At 36.8% G+C, this 6,315-nt stretch overlaps 1 pseudogene; it reads right to left on the bottom strand.

The window, feature by feature from the left end:
* Positions 1–4,966: 4,966 nt before the first annotated feature.
* On the bottom strand, positions 4,967–6,105 carry LOC100399113 (carbohydrate sulfotransferase 10 pseudogene; annotated as a pseudogene).
* Between the last annotated feature and the right edge of the window lie 210 nt (positions 6,106–6,315).

Raw genomic sequence — 6,315 nt, 5'->3', positions numbered from 1 at the left:
TAACAAGTTTGGAGCTGACAGATCTATGCAGCTGTACTCAAGAGATAGTGTCTGATTCACTGTACTACTGATTGGATGAGGAACTGACACTGCTATAATTAGGAGAGGATGTGTGAATCTTGATGTGCCAGACAAAGTGAAATCCTTTCTATAAGTCACTTTCCAGGAGGATGAAACTTCATCCATCATATAGTAAAGATGAGTTGGGACTTCAACAGTGGATCAATGTTGAAATTAAAAATTAATGTATTGTAATATCCTGGTCTTCACACATTTTAACTATATATATATTATTTATCTGCAGGAGCCAATTAATTGCTTTATAATAATCGTTTCAATTGATCATATCATCCATGAAAACAATTTGTGCATCATATAAATGCTGCAATATTTAGCATATCAGGAATTACATCTTCTGGTAATGATGCTTTATGAAAAACACATGTCCTGAAACACTTGGTTGGGTTTTTGTTTTTCAAAATTAGTAAGAGTTGCATTTGAGAATTAGTTAAGAGTTGCTTAAGAGTACTGTTTCACACTAATTTAAGCTAGTCATTAATAAACTGTTGCCTTAATATTTCATATTTCTCTAAAGGATCACTCTTGGGTTTCAATTTATTCCTGTTTTATTATTTTAAAAGTACCAAGAAAACAAAATGCTAGTGTTTTTCTAGAAAAAATTGGGCTTGAACAAAATATGCATCATGCAGAGTTTTTTCAAAATACTGTTCTTTTGTGAAATATATGCATTTTAATTGTATTAAATATATCAAAGCAGAAAAGAAATGCAAAGCAGTCAGTTCAACTCCTACTGTCTGTCATATGCTATTAATAAAGACTCTCTGTACATCTTTTACATTGTTTCAACTGGCATAAATGTAATTGCTAAAATAAGTACATTTTAAAACACTTCCAGTGTATACTACCATTTGGTTTATGTCTTTTAAAAATACGTTTAAGGACAAACTCTAGTAAATCTATACATGAAGTTAGCTAGGATATGCTGATCAGTGTGAAAAGATGTATATGTAAGAAATACATTCCCCCCTTCCATCGGTTATCTTTTCATTTTCCTGCAGGTGTCGTTTGAAGCATGAAAGATTTTTTAAATTGATGCAGCTCAATTTTTCTAGTTTTTTTCCTTTGTCATTTTTCCTTTTGGTGCAATAAAAAGGAAGCATGAAGTTTTATTATAATATTTTCTTCTAAGAGTCTTATATTTTGTAATTCTCATATTTAAGTCTATAATCCATTTTGAGTTAATTTTTTACATGGTTTGAAGTTGAGGTCCAGCCTTGTCCTTTTTCATGCATAGCTGTTGTCTCAGAACCATTTGTTGAAAAGACTGTTCTTTCCCCACTTTGAATTGTCTTCACACTTTTGTCAAAATTTGGCTGCCCATAAATAAAAGAGCTTACTTCAGAGCCCTCAATTATATTCAACTAGCATATAAATCACATGTGTGTGTGTTTGTGTGTGTTTATCCTTATTCCAGGACCACACTGTCTTGATTACTGCAACTTTTAAATAAGTTATAAAATCAAGAAGTGTCAGTCCTCCAACTTTATTTGGCTTTTTCAAGACTTTAATGAATATTCTGGATCTCTTGAAGTTCTATACAAACTTAGGATCAGTTTAATTAACAATTTCCACCAAAAAAACAGCAATTATTCTGATAGAGCCTGTATTGAAATTTTAAATCAATTATCAACTTGTAGTGGATCACCATCTTAACAATATTAAGTCTTCCAATTCATAAAGATGAGTATCTTTCTGCTAATTTGCATCTTTAATTTTTTCAATGTTTTGTAATTGTCAGTGTACTGTCTTGAAAATTGTTATCTTTTCCTATTTTCTTTTCAATACTATCAAATACATAAGGTAATTGTTTTCCTAATTTTTGGAAAACAAAAATTGCCACAATCAAGAAAGACACAATGATATTTATGTATTGATCTCATATCTTGCAACCTTGTTAAAGTTAGGTGTTAGGTTCCAAAATATTTTTTTCTTAGATTTCTATATCGAAGATGACACCTGCAAATGAAGATAATTCTACTGCTTTCCTCCCACTTTGTATGTTTTTCTTTTATTTTCTTGTATTTTATTTTTGCCATATTGCTGTCTAAAATATTTATTACATTGCTGAGCAGAAGTGTGAAATAAAATATACTTGTTCTTTTCTGAGGATAAAATTATTCATTCTTTCATCATTATGATGTTAACTGATGGCTTTCAAAGATGCCCTTTATCACATAGAGAAAGTCCCTCTTTTATTCCTGGTTTATTTATAGTTTCTATTATAAAAGGGTGTTGGATTTTGTCAAATTTTTTTATGTATGTCTTTTGGAATAACAAGTATTTTCTGTCTAATAAATGACATTTAGACTTTCTCCTTTTAATATGTTATACTGAATTAAACCAATCATATATTTTGGGGACAAATCCTATTTGGGTACAAATACAATCATTGTTATATGTTCCTGAACTTGGTTTGCTAAGGTTTTGTTGAGGATGTTATGTCTATACTGATAAATATTCATCCTTAGTTTTCATTTCTTGTGATTTCTATGTCTAATTTTGGTAGTGAGGTAACACTAACTAATTAGTATTTCCACCTCTTCCATATTTTGGAACAGTTTGTGCAAGATTGACATTTAGTCTTCTTTGAGTAATTGGTAGAATTCACTATCTAGGCTCAGGTTTTCTTTGTAAGAAGTTTATAGACTATTAATTGAACGTAATTACTAATTATATCTCTTTACTTCTTACAGGTCCATTTTTCTCTTTTTTTCTTAAGTTGGTTTTGGTAGTTTATCTCTCTCTAGGAATCTGTCCCCTTCTTTTACTCCACTTCTTAGTCTCCCATTATGTATATGTTGATATGGATATGGTATCCCACACTCCTCTGAGACTCTGTTCATTTTACTTTATTCTTTTTTTACCTGATAATCAGACTTGATAATCTCAATGACCTATTTTCATGGTTGCTGAGTCTTCTGCAAAGTCAAATATGCTACTGAGTACCTCCAGTGAAATTTCAGTTATTGTACATTTTAAGTGCAAAATTTCCACTTGGTTATTTTTATAATTTTTATCAGTATTCTCTATTTTGTGATTCTCATACTTTCCTTTAATTCTCTAGACATGATTTTTTTAGTCTTTGAAGATACTTATAATAGTTAATTTTAAGCCTTTGTCTAATAAGACCAACATCTGAACTTCCTTCAGGGCAGTTTCTATGTATTCTTTCTTCCTTCTATGTATGGATAATACCTGTTACTTTGAGTTCCCATATATTTTAGTTGAAAACTGGGTCAAATACCGCATGGAAGTTCAAGAAATCAGATCTCTGTCTTCCCATTTGTTGTTATTGTTGCTGCTACTGTTGTTCTTTATTTGACAAATAGTATTTCTTGAGTAATTCTTTCAGGTTTGTATTCCCTATTGTATGTACTGATCACTGCTCAGTGGGTTTAGTGATCTACTAATGATTGGAAAAACTGGACAGATATTTTCTTAATTGCTATAAATCAACATGGTTTCCACTCCTGGCTGAAGAAATTTATGTGTGTGTGTGTATGTATATTATATATTAGCACATACTTTAAATTTTATTTTACTTTCACATTTACACATTCAGTAAACCATTTTAAGAAAAGGAAGGTGGGGGCTGCCTTTAAGCAAAGCCTGGCTCCCTCCTCCACCCCAGCTCAACAGCAGCATGCAGACTTATGCTGGCAGTCATCCCAGGAAATTGTCCAGGGTCACAATGGCCCTGACTGCAGTCAGCTTCTAAAACAGTTGCTGTGGTTTGCCCAGCACCAGGGCCTACCTTAGTGTCTGGAAGCCATGCTATTGGAGGCTGCCTGGGCCCAGGATTTTATTGCTGGTGAACTTGGTTATCTATCTTCCAGTCACGTGGTCCAGGATGATGGCATGATCAGAACTGGGTCTGGTGGTGCCCATTTTGCTGAGATGAAAGGAATCGAAAGGTGTAAATTGCACTGAATTCTATGATGCTGGTATGTTCCCCCTGCCAGTTTTCATCCTCAAGGAGTGGCAGTGGGGCGAGAGGGTCCCTGGAGGAGACAGGCAGAGACCACTGATGAACACCCAGGTGGGGCAAGTCAGGACTGACGTGCCCAAATCCACCGTGGCCTGAGCTCCAAGCCCAATCTGCCCTCCTTTTTCTGAGCCATGTTCCTTTTTAAGGCCCCAAAGATGATGTTCTCCTTATTAGGTGGAAAAAGCCTACCTCCCTTCACTTTCCAAAATCATACCTCCTGTGTCGAATGAAGTACTTCTTGGCAGATAGAGAGGTTCAGAAGGATAGACCAGCATTACATGGGCATGGAGTCTGAAAAAATGAGCCCCTGAACACCACCTTCTGATCATTGCCAAACATCCACAGGAACAAAACAGTGAGAGAAAGAACAGTTTGCCTAAAAGATCATAGCAGTGCCAAGACGAAAGCCATAGGTGTCATTTTACTCCACAGATTTGACACTGCATGAGCCTCTGTGATTTTGTAGTCCCCTTGCTTCTATATACCCACTGAAAGTGCTGGGTGCTGCTCCTGATATCCACCAGTGATAGGTGAGATCATCCATAACCTCAGCCAAGAGAGCCTCAGGTGAGATCCCTTCTTTGACAACTGTGGGAAATGGCTCACTCTGCTCATAATGCTATGCTTCCTCCCTGTTGGGTAGTCAGACTGCAAAAGTTTTCTCTTTTCTCTCCTCTGAGGTACACATAGGCCAGCGGCATCCTAATGACAATGACAGGTGAGGGGGCAGAATCCTCAGAGTATCTGACATCCAAACTAAGTTTTAACAGTCAGGGTCCTGTGTCATATGTTGAAGTGCTCACAAACCCATGGGAAATCTCAGGCATCACAAAAGGAGGAGGTATGGTGGAGGAAGTGTCATTCTGCACTCAGATCTCCACCTGGTTAGCACCTGGTCTAACAAAGATATCTGAATTCATAGGTTCTATGCTTAGTTTTGCTGAAAAAAAGTTTCTCATACCCAAAGAGCTTAACGTCCCCTTCAAAACATGCATACAGGCATCAGATGTCTTGTTAGTTGATGCCCAGAAGATAGTGGTGCATCTTGGTTCTGTTATTCATGATAATGCCCTGCTTGGAGAAATGATTGTGTATGATATCAGGTGGTCAAGGCTGGCTTCTTTTGAGATATATGGGGCACCGTCCTCTAGGCTCTCGTGGTATCCAGTCACACTGAACATTATCTTACAGGGTGGACAGAGTTCTACATATATCATCTAGTGAATGATGTGGTCCCCACATTGAAGATCTAGCCATCTGTGGTTTGGCTTACCCAGGTAGTGCATGAAATCTTCAAAGTGGATCCCCTGGGTCTCCATCTGGTCCTTCTTGTACTTTCTGATAATGCCAGGAGCAATCTCATGCTTCTACTAAGGTTCAAACCAAGGACTGTGAACAAATTTATCCTTAAATGAAGAAATAAGTCTTTCAAAGGGATCTCTTATGATAAAAAACTTGAAGCATATTTTTGATCATGTATAACAATCAGCACTTTCTTTGCTGTGTGTCACCCACGTTGGGAGTCTAGCAGAAAAGAATCTTGTGCTTGTCACAGACAAATATTCAGTCCAGAACAAACATGGAGACAGGCGTGCACAAGAGATTATTCAGTGCTTCATCCCCACAGATGTTTCTGACAAATTCCAGATGCTCCATGTAGACCAGGGGCTAAAGAAGCCAGCTGTCTAGAAGCATCTTCCCAGTCAGCTTCAGTTCCTCAAGAAAGTGCCTCTCTTCCTGCAACTTCCCCACTTCTGGCACAGTTGTCAGGAATAGAAATTCCTGTTTGGCACTGTATACATCTGGGTCTTTCAAAGCCAATGTGATGAACTTGCTAGCCATCGTGAATGTGAAAATCACCTAAAAGCATTCAAGCAACAGAAGCCACTGGTGGTGCATGATGTCAAACAGGAGTCGTTTACTGATTCTTCCTTCTGTGACCTGGGGCTCACATTTCCTTGCTGTGTTTGCCCTGACTGAGGTTCTTGGTTCCTCTTTTCCATTTAAATTTTCCAGGTGTGTGTGAGAAGATAATGAAACACTGGGTTTCTGCAGTCTTTAAGGTCCTGCATTCACCTCTTTTCCCTGTTTCTATTCCTGGCTCCCTCCTACCTTTTTTATTGTATAACCTCCTCAAGTATTGAAAAATAATCTGAATATAACTGCAAGTTGCCCGCGATGTTTACTAATACTTTCCTTTCTTTGTTCAGTTTTGCAAACACTCCAACTTTAATTTCAGTGAAGGA

Source organism: Callithrix jacchus, chromosome 8 (assembly GCF_049354715.1).
Source record: "Callithrix jacchus isolate 240 chromosome 8, calJac240_pri, whole genome shotgun sequence".
NCBI classification, from domain to species: Eukaryota; Metazoa; Chordata; class Mammalia; order Primates; family Cebidae; genus Callithrix; species Callithrix jacchus.
This window is presented reverse-complemented; position numbering and strand designations above follow the sequence as displayed.